At 48.6% G+C, this 13,169-nt stretch overlaps 1 protein-coding gene across 2 annotated transcripts in view; it reads right to left on the reverse strand.

Moving 5' to 3' along the window:
- Positions 1-13,169, reverse strand: part of ZRANB1 (zinc finger RANBP2-type containing 1) — a 299,913-nt gene that overhangs the window by 234,219 nt on the left and 52,525 nt on the right. The window lies entirely within an intron of this gene.

Below are 13,169 nucleotides of genomic sequence, written 5' to 3' on the forward strand. Positions count from 1 at the left end.
GGAGCAGCATTCTAGAGCGATCAGGTGCCGCCACATGTTTTCAGCAATAGCCAAACCCGCTCCATAAACAATGCCATAATGATACATATACGGCTGACCAACATCCTGTTGTCACTTCCTAGAATTTTTTTCTGCACTACATTGAGGTGTTCCAGGGAGGAAGCAAGTGAGCAGGAATAGAAACAATCAAAGCATAAGATTCATTTGAATACCGCTGGATCTTACTGATCACTGCATTATCTATACACGAAAGGAAGAAACCCGGTAAGGAGTCTGTGGTAACATCCAATATCCACCAAAACAATTTTTTACTGAAGGCACGGAACTTTTTTTCTGATTGATACTTCTGCCTACATATTCATCACCTTGTGAATAGATCCTAAAGCAATACCAATCAAGAGATATGACTGATTAATGTGAATTAACCAAACAATTCATGCAACACAAGCCTGGCAAAGTATCAACCACTTCAAGTCTGAGCCTTGAGGAAACAATTCTTCATAAACACATGCAAGGAAGACAAAGGGCCACCCAGAAAATGTAAACCAACTGGAAGCTCTTGGTGAGAGCAGTAGAATCCACCAAGGCCCTCAGAGAATAGGCACAAATGCCAGCCGGAGTCTTTTTTCTTCGATACAGCATAACAGATCCTTACACTAAAGTAACACAAAATTGTGCATTTGGTTACTACGGCTACTACTTTGGCTTTTCCTGAAGCTAAAAATCGACTTTATCCTGCCTTAGGTGGTCAATATAAGATAAGATACAGCATTCTTAGAGTCCAGTCTAAGCAATCTCCTATCCTGCAGGAGGGTGAAAGGAGAAATGAATGATGGAAGAGTGATGGACTAGCCAAAGTGGAAGTCAGACATATATTTCATCAAGAATATAAGGCAGGTGTGAAATACTAGTCTATCCTTGTAAAATACAGTGAAATGTGACCATATAGAAAGGAATGCTTCACCAACCTCCATAGGCCAAAGTAATCGCTTACAGGAATACAGTCTTTAAATCAGTAAAATTAACAGACATGTGAAAAGGCCCAAGAGGAGATCATAAGAGATTAATACCAGATTCACATCTCACTGCAGAACCATAAATGATATTTGAGTAACTAAAAGGGCAAACCTTTCAGAAATCATGCCATGAGGGGTCACAATCAGCGAAGACTGATCCATAAAACACATGAAGATGGACACATGAAAGCTAAAGACAGAACCTGCTGTGCAAGGGATCGCGCAAAACATCTGTAAAACGAAAATAGAAAAAGCGCAAACCTTCAGACTGACAAAAAGAAACTAGCTTTGACCAGTGGCAAGCAGAAACAGATTTTGTAGTGGATGTCCAGACAGCTAAATCACATCAGCAACATCTATAGGCAAGGAGAAGGTCTCTATAAGGCACTGCTCAATGTGTGTAAAGAGTGTAAAGAGAAATTAATGTTAGTCCATTTGAATCAAATGTGTGGCGGTTTACACCTCAGGAACCTTAGGTGCTTTAAAGATTCACCAACTGTACTAATGAGCATACTGTACCTCTTATGAACTTTGAGCTTCATTTTCCAAATGTGTTACCTCATCATGGTCCCTGTAAACAGATATTACAACAAAGCTCATGGTGCAATGGTCGTTTCATATCTAATGCAAACAATGATATAGAACATATTTCATTAAGTTATTCACATACTAATAGGTCCCATATAATAAGTAACATGAAATTGTTTTTATATTTAATGAAATCTGTTTGAATGCATTTCTTACATTGGATACAAAACTACCATAGTCCCATGAGCTTTGTTATACAGTTTGTTTGCACGGACCATGACGAGGTCACACACTACGCTCTGTAAACACAATATCTAAAGGGTGCTTCACAATCTCTGTGAGCAAGGCTGCAGGACAGCCGAAACCTGTCAGATCGTTTCAAGTAGCCTGCAAATATCTTGAAATAAAACTGTATATGTGCAGTTCTTCAGCAAGCATCTGCTCCTTTGTTGTAATGAGGAACAGAGTGGGGCTATTTCATGCAAAATGTGCTGTTTGCGTAACGCGGCTGTGCATGCTGGTTAGGAACAGGACGCAAGCCAGCAAGTTTTTTGGGGGGTTTATAGCAATACAGCCAACAAGTGTTTCTCATACACTAGCACTTCTTCAGGGCTTCTGAATTCCGTTCGAATTTTATCACATATAGATTCTGTATTTGATGTGTAGATTCTAGTCTCCAATTCTAATCATTTTCTTAATTTGTCCCTTTGCATCATCTTTAATTCCAATGTATGGTTATTCGCCGCCGCTCTCCACAAGATCCCACATCTATGTTTGGTTGTGCCTTCTGTAGGTTTTTCTACAAATAACCATAGCTTGCCTCTGTTTAATTACTCTATCATCAATTTCTATGTAGAACTAGACTTGTTCTTTCAGTAGCAGTTCATTCGCAGCCGGTCTTTTCATTCTTTTCATCTTCTGTTTGGATCGAAGTGCACTCAAATGCTCATACCAGCTGCACATCCTGTATCAGTTTCTATGTTTTAGGTGCAGTGTGGGAGAAGCCTATGCCTCCGGTTCCGCCTTTGTGGGTGCGGAAGTGTGTGCGAGGGAGAGCAAGGCATGTCGCAGGTGTCTTTTGGGTTTGTGGAAGTGCAGGCGGATTTTGAGATATATACAGGTCCAATGCCCTGCATACGTTTGTGAGGTGCTTCGATTGGCTGCGTTGGTCTATTAGTAGCTAGTGAAGTTCTGAGGTGTGGGGTAATGAGTGTTTGTTCGACAGGGCAAGAGCCCCTGACTCAAAGATCTAGGTGTGCGCAAAAAAACACATTCTAAAAGAATGAGTATGGTCTTCTAGGATTGAGAGGGACAAGAGTATTTTTACGTGTGCTGGAGCAGTCAGCAATTGATACAATCCTTAATGAAGTACAGCGCATACAGTCAGGAACGCCAAGTTCATTCTACGGCTCTAGAGAGAAGTCTCACTTAGTAGGTCTCCAATCTAACAAACGTAATAGTTAAAACAACCACTCCAGACATAATTCCAAAAAGGCACTGTAGCAAGCCAACATTCTATGCAGCAAATCGATCACCATAATCACTTTACACACTAGGCAATTACCTTTACAAGCTATATATACACGACAAATTTACATACTTACATGAACAAGAATGTCAAGATATGAATTTGACATTAGGTGTCAAATTCATTTACTTTTTACATAGCCTTTCAATCTTCTTGGAGCAGCAATCCTCATTTCCACGCCAGGATCATTCTCCTCCACGTTTTTCCCACCATTCGAAAAAATACTTTTGCTTTCTCGTGTTTCCAGGTCTCCCTTCATGACAAACAATTTTTGTCATGTCATTATTCTCCACAGTACCATCAATCTTTGATACAATTCCATCCCACCATAACCACATGAATGGGATCCTAGAACGTGAACAATCCTTTGGGAACATACCCCAAAAACGTCACTATCACCAGCTGACCAATTTCCACGTTCACACTAGTCACATTTTATGTTAACAAACCATTTCTTCGTACTTCTCTTAATTATGCCCAACTCTCTCCAATTTTACCTTTATATGCCTTGCCACTTAAAGTCAAAGCTTTTTTTTTTCTCCTTAACAATTAAAACAGTGACTTGTGCGCCACTGTCTTGTCCAATCACACCATTTGATTAACAAACTCAACATGTGCTTTCCAATTAACGACTGCCATCTTTGAGAATCCTAATGACCCTTGCAATAAGACCATTGGCTCTCAGGTTGTATACAGCAGTCTTCTTGTTTAAAACATTCTGGTCCTTTAAAATAATCTACAATGCAATTTGTGAGGGGTGGGAAGAGCGTATCTCCCTCTACGGTGACGACATTGTATTATATATGGCTAGGCCGTACCATTCAATGGCGCAGGCGCTTCATCTTTGCCTTGTTTGGCAGTTATTCCGGTTATAGGATCAATTGGTCCAAATCGGTGATTTTCTCCCTCTCAGGCCCTGCCCCGCGGATTCCGTCCGGGTGCTTGGCTCAGGTGGTGACGGAGGGTTTTAAGTACCTAGGAGTATATGTGACCAGAGATAAAGGGGTGTTCTTTCAAAGAAACTTGGAACCACTTCTGGCACGCCTAGCAGCAGATGTCTCTCATTGGCGATCCTTGCCTCTGTCCCTGATGGGGCGCGCGGGGCTCTTTAAGAGGATGGCTCTGCCGCGCCTCCTCTACGTCCTGCAGTACTCGCCATACCCGATCCCTGGGGGTGTGTTCCGTCGTATTGAGCAACTGGTACGGACCTTGCTTTGGGACGGTGGAAACCCGAGAATAGCGTTGCGTAAGCTCACTAGAGGGGTCTATGACAGGGGGCTGGCCCTCCCAGACGTCCGTCTTTATTACTGGGCCTCTCAGCTTCAGGTGGTTAATGAGTGGGTGTACGTAACAGGGTCGGAGCCTGCGTATAGGGTGGACAGGCATGTTATGCCAGGGGGAAACTGTGAGCAGTTGTATTCGAGGAGAAGGTGCAGGGACCTCCCATCTCACACCGGGGTGGTCATACAGTGTTGGCGGGAGGCCAATCAGTTTCTTGGGTGGGCGGGCACCCTCACTGGTCGGACGCCGCTCTGGTTTGGGGATCTACTACCAGAGGTGGCAAGGCTGTCCGGTTTTAAGGGATGACGATTGATTGGGATTGATTACCTGGGAGACGTATGGAAGGGGGGTGCCCCTAGATCCTTCGACTACCTTCAGAAAGAGTACCACATGCACGGCGCTCAACACTTCCACTATCTGCGTCTCACGCATGCCCTGCGTCCCTACCTACGCCTGGGATCCTCACTCCCAGAGTATTCTCCTTTAGAGGATAGGCTTTTGCTTGACCCCATTCTGGGGAAGCCAACGGCCAACATCTACCGTAAGCTCATTAACATCATGCCCGACCCCCTGGTATCCTTACGGGCGAAGTGGGAGGGAGATATTGGCGGTCTGGAGGAGGAGGACTGGCTGGAGGCCCTCCAGGGCCCCCGTGAAATTGCCATCCGGATGCGGTTTCGCCTGATCCAACTTAAAATCCTGCATAGGGTTTACTATCCGCGTACCAATTTATTTTTATGAGGCAGGGCAAGGTCCCCCCTGTGCGGGAGGGGTTGTCGGGAGGAGGGCACGTTCTTTCATATCCTTCGGGAATGCCCATGCATAGTGCCATTCTGGAGCAGGGTGACTACCACGATGGCGAGGGTGGTGGGTGCGCTGGTCCCGTTGGAGCCCCGGTGGCTGCTCCTGCTGATCAAGGGAGATACGGACTGGCCCAGGTATCAGGAGATTTGGCTGGCGTTAGCGGCGGGGGTGGCAAAGCTGCCGCAATGGGACCAGTGGCTCAGGGACCTGGACTGGTGTCAGAGAGCGGAAGAAACTGTTTACAAGTCCAGAGGGTGTGTGAAGAAGTGGAGGAGGGTGTGGGGCCCATGGTGCAAATACCGAACCTCGGGAGGCAGGGGGGGGGGGGGGGGGGGGGGGGACTAGCTGTAGCGGGACTCTTAGGGAACTCCCCCAATCATCACCTCTGTAATGTCCTATTGATGGTTCATGAGCCTTTTGACCACTGTTATGTCATGTATACGATCTTGAGCACCGTTAATAACAAAAAGATTTTTTTTTAAAATAAAATAATCTACAGCATATTTATTTTATTCCTCGCTCTCCAACAGCTGCAGTTCCTGCCTCTAATCTTTCGACGGATCTGCCACTTCAAAACTTCTCAATCAGCCCCCTTCACCGCTGACGTCCAGTGGGAGGTTATGTAGAATATTGCCACACTGCATTCCCTCTTGGAATTATCTTGAAGCAGCTGGAATGTTGGGATTTAACTGTTGGGGGGGATGGGGGGTCTGCTGTGTAAGAGTAGGGAGCTACCGAATAAACGGTGTTCCTTCCCAAATTACATGCAGTGACTGTACTGCCTCAAGGACTGTAATAATGGCGACAAGGATGGGATGAATATCGTAATGCGAAGGATTACGAGAATGTACATCATGGCTCAGCAACAGCTGAGCATGTTCATGAAACAAAATACACCAATGTCCTACCACCACTCTTAGAAGATAATGTAGTCTGTCAAGAACCACCATATAGTTGGTTATATCAGGACGTTATCACCCCCAGGAGTTCAATACAACAAAGACCAAGACACTGACAGCCAAAGGTTAATTTATACTGCTTGTTGCAGCCTGCATGCTCCAGTACTTCTTTTTGTGTTTTGGAAAGAGAAAGAAAAGATGCTGTAATAAAAGAGATAGACAGGAAAACCGAGGCAAACGATGACAAATAATCTACAAGAGTGAGAGAAAGTGGCAGGAACGTAAGAGGGTAGGTATAAAGGAATGAAGAGCACTGGGAAAGTTTTGTTTAAGGTCTGCAGGATGCACAAATCTAAGAATATACTGCAAGTGGAGCCTAAAATCTGTACTGGATACACAATTAGCTGAAATGGGTGCAAACACGCTCAATGACCAAGGGGGTCATTCCCGCTCAGTTAGTGAAAACTGTGGTATTACACACAAACCATAAAAAAAAACTTTCAGCACACTAAAAAGAAAGTTAAGTCATTAACAGCATGAAGTTCATTTTCAATTTTAGACATTGCTTTCTTCATGTGATGAATCGCAGATCAATATTAATTATGCTGTCTAGCATACAACAGTCTATGAACTGGGAAATAAGCCATGCACCATTTTTTTTTCTCAATTGAAAGTGGTCAAGACTTGTGCAAGAGGAGAGATAGACTGGGATGGTTCTTGGTAGAAGATGGTTCAAGAGTGTTCACTATGAAGGGGCTGAAGCTCAGGAGAGTCAGTTCAGAGTCTTTAGGGGAAAAAAAGCGAGGACAGATTGAGGAGGAAATAGTCATTAAGGTCTCCGATTGTCGTACATATTTGACTCCCTGGCTTTTGTACTGAACAACAAAAATAGACTATTTTGATTAGAGAGAAAAATTCAGCCTAACATATTTAAAACATAAAAAGCTCAAACATTCATGACCACTGAGGGTTATTTCTCCCACCCCCCCCCCCCCCCAGGTATTCATGAGGCTTCAGAAGTGTTCTGACATTTTTCTACCGCAGGTGCAACGTCCACCATGGCTCCTACATATTGACTGAAACGAGTCTTCAGCCAGGGAATCACCATACTTTTTTTTTTTTTTTCAATTATAAATAAAAAAGTTTAATTTTACAAAGTTTGTCCTAACATTATTATTCAGTTAAAATGAATTGATTATTAAACATGTTAAAGATGAAAATGTGAAATACATATTCTTACTTACATTTATAACACAAAATAGAAAATATATATATATATATATTTTTTTTTTCCAAAACCTTTATTCTTTTGAATCAGTGACACAGCTATTCAGCCGACAACCCGGAGGTACGGCAGCTTTAGAAACACAACATATGCGAGCGTCCACATTTCACTGGCAGGAGAGTTAAAGGTTCAGTTTTAAATAAACACAAACCTAAACACAAGCAAGGCGATAAGTACTGAAAGCATAAAAAGGGTTCCCATCAGGGGGAGCGAGCCCCATTTCGTCCAACAGACACAGGTCGATAGCAAGGGAAAGGAGGGGAAGTCAGAGACTCAAGAAGACAAACACATAGCAGCAAGAAGTACAAAGCCGGAAAGAAAGCTAAGGGGAGAGCTGCTCCTCAGGCGGGTCCGGGTCTGGGGGCAGGCATATGCCCCCTCTGTACTGGTTCCATCGCCCCCATACAGAGTGCCATTTCCGAGGGCGCCCTCGAGCACAATACACTGTCTTCTCCCTAAACATGCTCCAATCCATGTTTTCCATCCACGCTGTCAATGTAGGAGGCCTAGTAGAGCCCCACAGACGAGCGATGTCGCGCTTGGCTACCATGTTCCCTAGGGTCACCCATTGAGTCTGTGCCGCGTCGTGGTCAGTAGGACCCCAAACATTCAGGAGACAACACCGCGCCTCAGGCTGCATGACTATGCCCGTCACCTCCCCCATCACATCGTGGATTCGCTTCCAAAACTCCATAAATCGCACCGCATTCCCAAATAATATGTAGGAAGGTGCCCACCATACCACAGCCTCTCTTACATAAGCCCTCCTCAGAGAAACCCATATGGACCAGCCTGGGCCCCGTCACGTAGACCCTATGGAGTATTTTAAGCTGCACCAGCCGCAGGCGCACGGGGATCGCGACCTCTTTGGGAAAAGAAACTGCATACTGCCAATCCTCATCATCGAGTTCGAGGCCATCCCTGGTCCATTGCTCGCGCAACCCTAGTAGAAGATCCGCCCGAACATTAATTAGTTTCTTATAAATGAGCGAGATCGTACTCTCTGGCATATGGCCATCCAGGATCCGGTCCTCTAACGGAGAGGACTCAGGCACCTTCTCCCCTTCTACAAGGACTGACCGCAAGGCGTGGCACACTTGAGCGTATCGGAAGAACTCCGTGCTCCCTAGCTCATATTCCTTCTGCAGCTCCTCGAATGACTTTATCCTACCCTTTACCAAAAGGTCTCCAACCCTGTATATGCCGATCAGGTCCCATTTCTCAAACCCTTTTGTATGCCAAAGCTTTCCCAGAATATCAGAGTCAAACAGAGGGGTAGCAAGGGTAAGCTTACCCTTCCAGCCCAGTAAATCCGTCGCCACCTTCCATACATGCACGGCCACCCTGGTGGGCCCCGTAAGGGTTAAGTCCGACGACTTCGAGTACAACGCTCTGTGGTAATTACCCCCACGTAGTAACCATCGGTCCATGGCGAAGCCGGGGCTCAGCGCCGGACCATATACACCATGGTTAATCGCGCTCAACTGAGTGGCCCAATAATAACGACGAATGTCTGGAAGCGCGATACCACCGTCATACCATGGAAGCGTCAACTTAGCAATCGTTATGCGCGGACGCCCTTCCCACAATAGCGCGCGCTGGTGGCTTTCGACCTCACGGAAATAACTGGCCGGGACCAAGTCAAGGGTATTCTGCAGGGCATAGAGGAAACGGGGAAGAGACATCATTTTAAACAGGGCGGCACGGCCAAGGAGGGAAAGCGGCAACCGCCGCCAGCCCGCCACGTCCCGTCGCAGACATGCCAAGGGAGGGAGCAAGTTCTTCTCGTATCGTAAAATGGGGTCGGTGGAAATATAAATCCCCAAGTACAAAAAACCCTGCTGGGCTATCTGGATCGAGCAGTTGCGCGGGACAGGCGGGACATCCCCACACAGGACATACAAGTATGACTTCCCCCAATTGATGACAAGACCAGAGTTCCTACCGAAAGAAGTCAAGACGTCACAAACCACTATAAGAGATTTCTGAGGCGAGGCGAAGTATAACAGAATATCGTCGGCGTAAAGTGAAATACGGTCTTCAAGGTCAGGCGACCAACGAATCCCACGTATATCGGGGTGCCATCGTATCCACGCCGCCAGCGGCTCAAGAGCAAGGGCGAACAACAACGGCGACAGGGGACAACCCTGCCGGGTGCCTCTCCCGAGCTCGAACGGTGTCGACGCCCGCCCGTTCACCACGACGCTAGCAAGAGGCCCCTCATAGAGCAGCCTCACCCAGCCTACAAATCCAGGCCCAAAGCCGAACTTGGCTAGCACAGCCCACAGGTATGCCCACTCCACCGTATCGAAGGCCATCGTGGCATCGAGGGACGCCACAATAGCCGGCTCTCGCATCGTGCCCGTCCTAGCAATCACTCCATGGAGACGTCTAAGATTCAGTGCAGTGTTACGGTGCGGGATAAAACCCGACTGATCCGGGTGGATCAAGTCGCCAAGCACCCGGACCAGGCGGTTAGCAAGGATCTTAGCAAGGATTTTCGGCTCGGCGTTGAGAAGTGATATCGGCCGATAGGAGCCACACTTGTCCCGGGGCTTACCGTCTTTATGTATGACCACAATCGTCGCCAGCCGTTGATCAAGCGGAAGAAACCCATTCACCTGGAACATGGCGTGCAGGTGAGGAGCCAACTTATCCGGGCGAAGCTTATACAGCTCAATCGGCAGACCATTTGGGCCCGAGGCCTTACCGGAGCGCAACGCACGGATAGCACACGCCACTTCGTCTACAGTTATATCGCCATCGAGGTCATCCCTATCAATGGCAGAAAGGCAGGGCAGAGCGATATCACGCAGAAGGTCACAAGAGTCCTCAGTCGGCCTATCCGAGACCGAAGTGTATACCGTACGGAAATAGTCCGAGAAACACTGAACTATACCGTCGGGGTCAGTGACAACCTCTCCCCCATCCATCGACAACTCCGGCACCACTCGATTAACACGCTCTTTTTTATCCAACCACGCCAGCAATTTCCCGGCCTTATCACCAACATCGTACAATCGACCCTGCTGCTCCCTATTGAGGGTCTTGGCAGCGTTCGTCACCAGATCCCTATATTCCAATTGCTTCAAGCTCAAATTATGCAGTGTGGCCGTTGCAACATCCTCTTCCAAAGCCACTTCTAAAGCCGCTATCTCGTCCTCTACTTGTGTCACCTCGGCGTCTCTCCGCCGCTTGGCGGCCACTACCAAGGAGAGGGCCTCCCCTCAATACAGTCTTAAAAGCTTCCCACAAAGACACCGCCGATTCAACTGAACCCTGATTATCTTGAAAATAGTGATCAACTGTCTTCAGCAACGCACTGCGCAGCTTGGGGTCACGAAAGTACCAGGGGTTAATGGGAGCCACCCTGCCCCCCACCACCCGGCCAATATCCAGACGGGCCCACACCGGCGAATGATCAGAAATGCCCCGTGCCATGTGCCTAGCCTCAGATACCAATGAGGCGTGCGCAGCCAGAGTGAGCAGGTAATCGATCCGAGAGAGACTCCCGTGGGCCCCGGAATGAAAGGTATATTGTCTCTGAGTGGGGTGCCGTAGCCTCTAACAGTCTACCAGACCAAAAGTATCTATAAAGTCGGGGAGCCACTTCTGAGCACCCCCGGTGTCCCTGGGCGGGTACCTATCTAGCATTCCAGACCCAACCGCATTGAAGTCTCCTCCCACCACTAGCATCCCTTCGGGGAGTTCCAACAAGGCCTTGCCCAGATCAGCAAACGTGGAGGCCTGCAGGGCAGGAGGGACATAAACAGAAACCAATACCAACGTTCTGCCCTCCCACCTCCCCGCCACAGCCACAAAGCGCCCCCTGTCATCAGCGAAGGTGGAATCAACCTCAAATGGTAGGGAAGCTCTAACAAGTATGCCCGCACCCCTGGAGCCCGAGGAAAACCCCGAGTGAGCAATTAATTTATAACCCTTCCTGTTAAGTGCATAACATGTATTCCCTATAAGGTGGGTCTCCTGCAGGAGGACCACATCTGGCGAGGTCCGTTTCAAGAATTGCAGGACTATCCCCCGTTTAATACGATCCCCTAAGCCATTGACATTCCAGCTAATTACGTTTAAGCCCCTATCCCCCATCCCCAAACACAAAGACCTCCACCCCCCCCCCCGGAGAACCACGAACGGACAATACTGACAACCATTGCTACGCCTTGCAAGAAAAAAAAACAACCCCCAACAACAACCCCAACATCCCGAATCCCCCACCTCACTGCACCCCTGCGTCAGCTTACTAAGTCCCCCCCAACTTGCAGTGTGCCTGTCGCCCTATCAAAAACAAATCTACAGAAAGTACCCCAAGGGAGGAAATAGCTCCTATCTTCCCCCCGCCGCCCTCCCATTACTGCAGTAGGGTACGAGTCACTGTCCGGGGCTGAGTCAAAACAGACCGACACCGGGGGTATCACTTCTGTCCATCCCGGTCGCCTTCAGCTCCATCCACACGGTCCCGGCCGGGCTGTCGCCGAGGGAGCGCATCCAACCAGTCCCCCGCCATGTCCGGTGATTCGAAGAAGAAAGTCCGATCCTCATACACCACACGTAGCCTGGAGGGGAAAACCATGGCATACTTCAGGTCCATCTCCCTAAGCCGCCGCTTCACCCCCAGGAAACTCTGCCTCTGTTTCTGCACCATCTGGGTGAAGTCAGGATAAAAGCTCACAGAGGCATTCTGAAAAGGCACCGGGCCCGTCACCCTCGATGCTTGCAGGATAGCGTCTCGATCCCGAAAATTAAAGATCCGGGCGACAATCGGCCACGGGGGGGCTCCCACCTTAGGCCGTCCGCCAGGCACTCGGTGAGCCCGCTCCACCGCAAAAAACTTGCCAAGGCCCTTAGGCGCAAGATGATTCACCACCAAGTCCTCGACGAGTAAATCCACGGAGAGCTCCTCCGAAGTTTCCGGGACCCCAATAAGGTGCACATTGTTGCGCCGGGCCCGACCTTCAAAGTCTTCGAGCCGGCGGGCGGAGAGGTCATTCGCGGTTCGTAGCTTACGAACCTCAGCCTGGAGTTCCGAGACATCGTCCGCGAGACCAGTAGTCTTGAGGTCCAGGGACTTGACCCGCTCATTGGTTTTGCCCAGGTCCGCGCGAATCAAGTTGACATCAACCAAGATCATGTCCACCTTGTGCGCCAGGGTCTCGAATTGTCGCCCAATGGAAGATTGCATCCCATCTATCGCCCCCTTGATATCCTGCAATGATAACTCCGAGGCTGGGGATGAATCGGCCTTCTGTGCTTCCAGCGACTGTCACGATCCACCAGGCGACCCCTTCTGCTGGGCATAGCGATCCATATTGTTGGATTGGGTATAGCCTCCCCGCCTGGTAGTCTTAGACTTCGACTTGTCTGCCTCCGATTTGGTCGAGATCTCGAACAGCAGGGCGGTCAGTCGCAAAAAGATGTCCCTCACTCAGCCAGAGGAAACAGGGTCAACTAGGACGTCAACAGCCAGCCAGGGCCGAGCGGAGATCTTCCAGACAGCAGGGGACCGGCATGAAGCACTCCCGACCCAGAGCAAGCAAAGGGCGAGAAAGTGAAAGTGCAGCGGCACCCGTCCGCCAGTTCACACCTCCCGAGGCCGCTGATGTTCAATTAGTGGCCGGGCATCCTGCCAACGCAAGCCCCTGGCATCCTTCGGAGGTAGGCCGCAATCTTCCGCCATGCACAACTTCGGTTCCCGGTGGGCGATCTTAGCCCGGACAACGTCAATCGCCCCAGCTGTGGCTCATCTGCAGGATTCCGTGCATGAAAATCAGGATTTAGGACAGGATAATTGCAGGAGGGCGCGAGGGTCGCGG

This window comes from Triturus cristatus, chromosome 1_2 (genome assembly GCF_964204655.1).
Source record: "Triturus cristatus chromosome 1_2, aTriCri1.1, whole genome shotgun sequence".
In the NCBI taxonomy this organism is placed as follows: domain Eukaryota; kingdom Metazoa; phylum Chordata; class Amphibia; order Caudata; family Salamandridae; genus Triturus; species Triturus cristatus.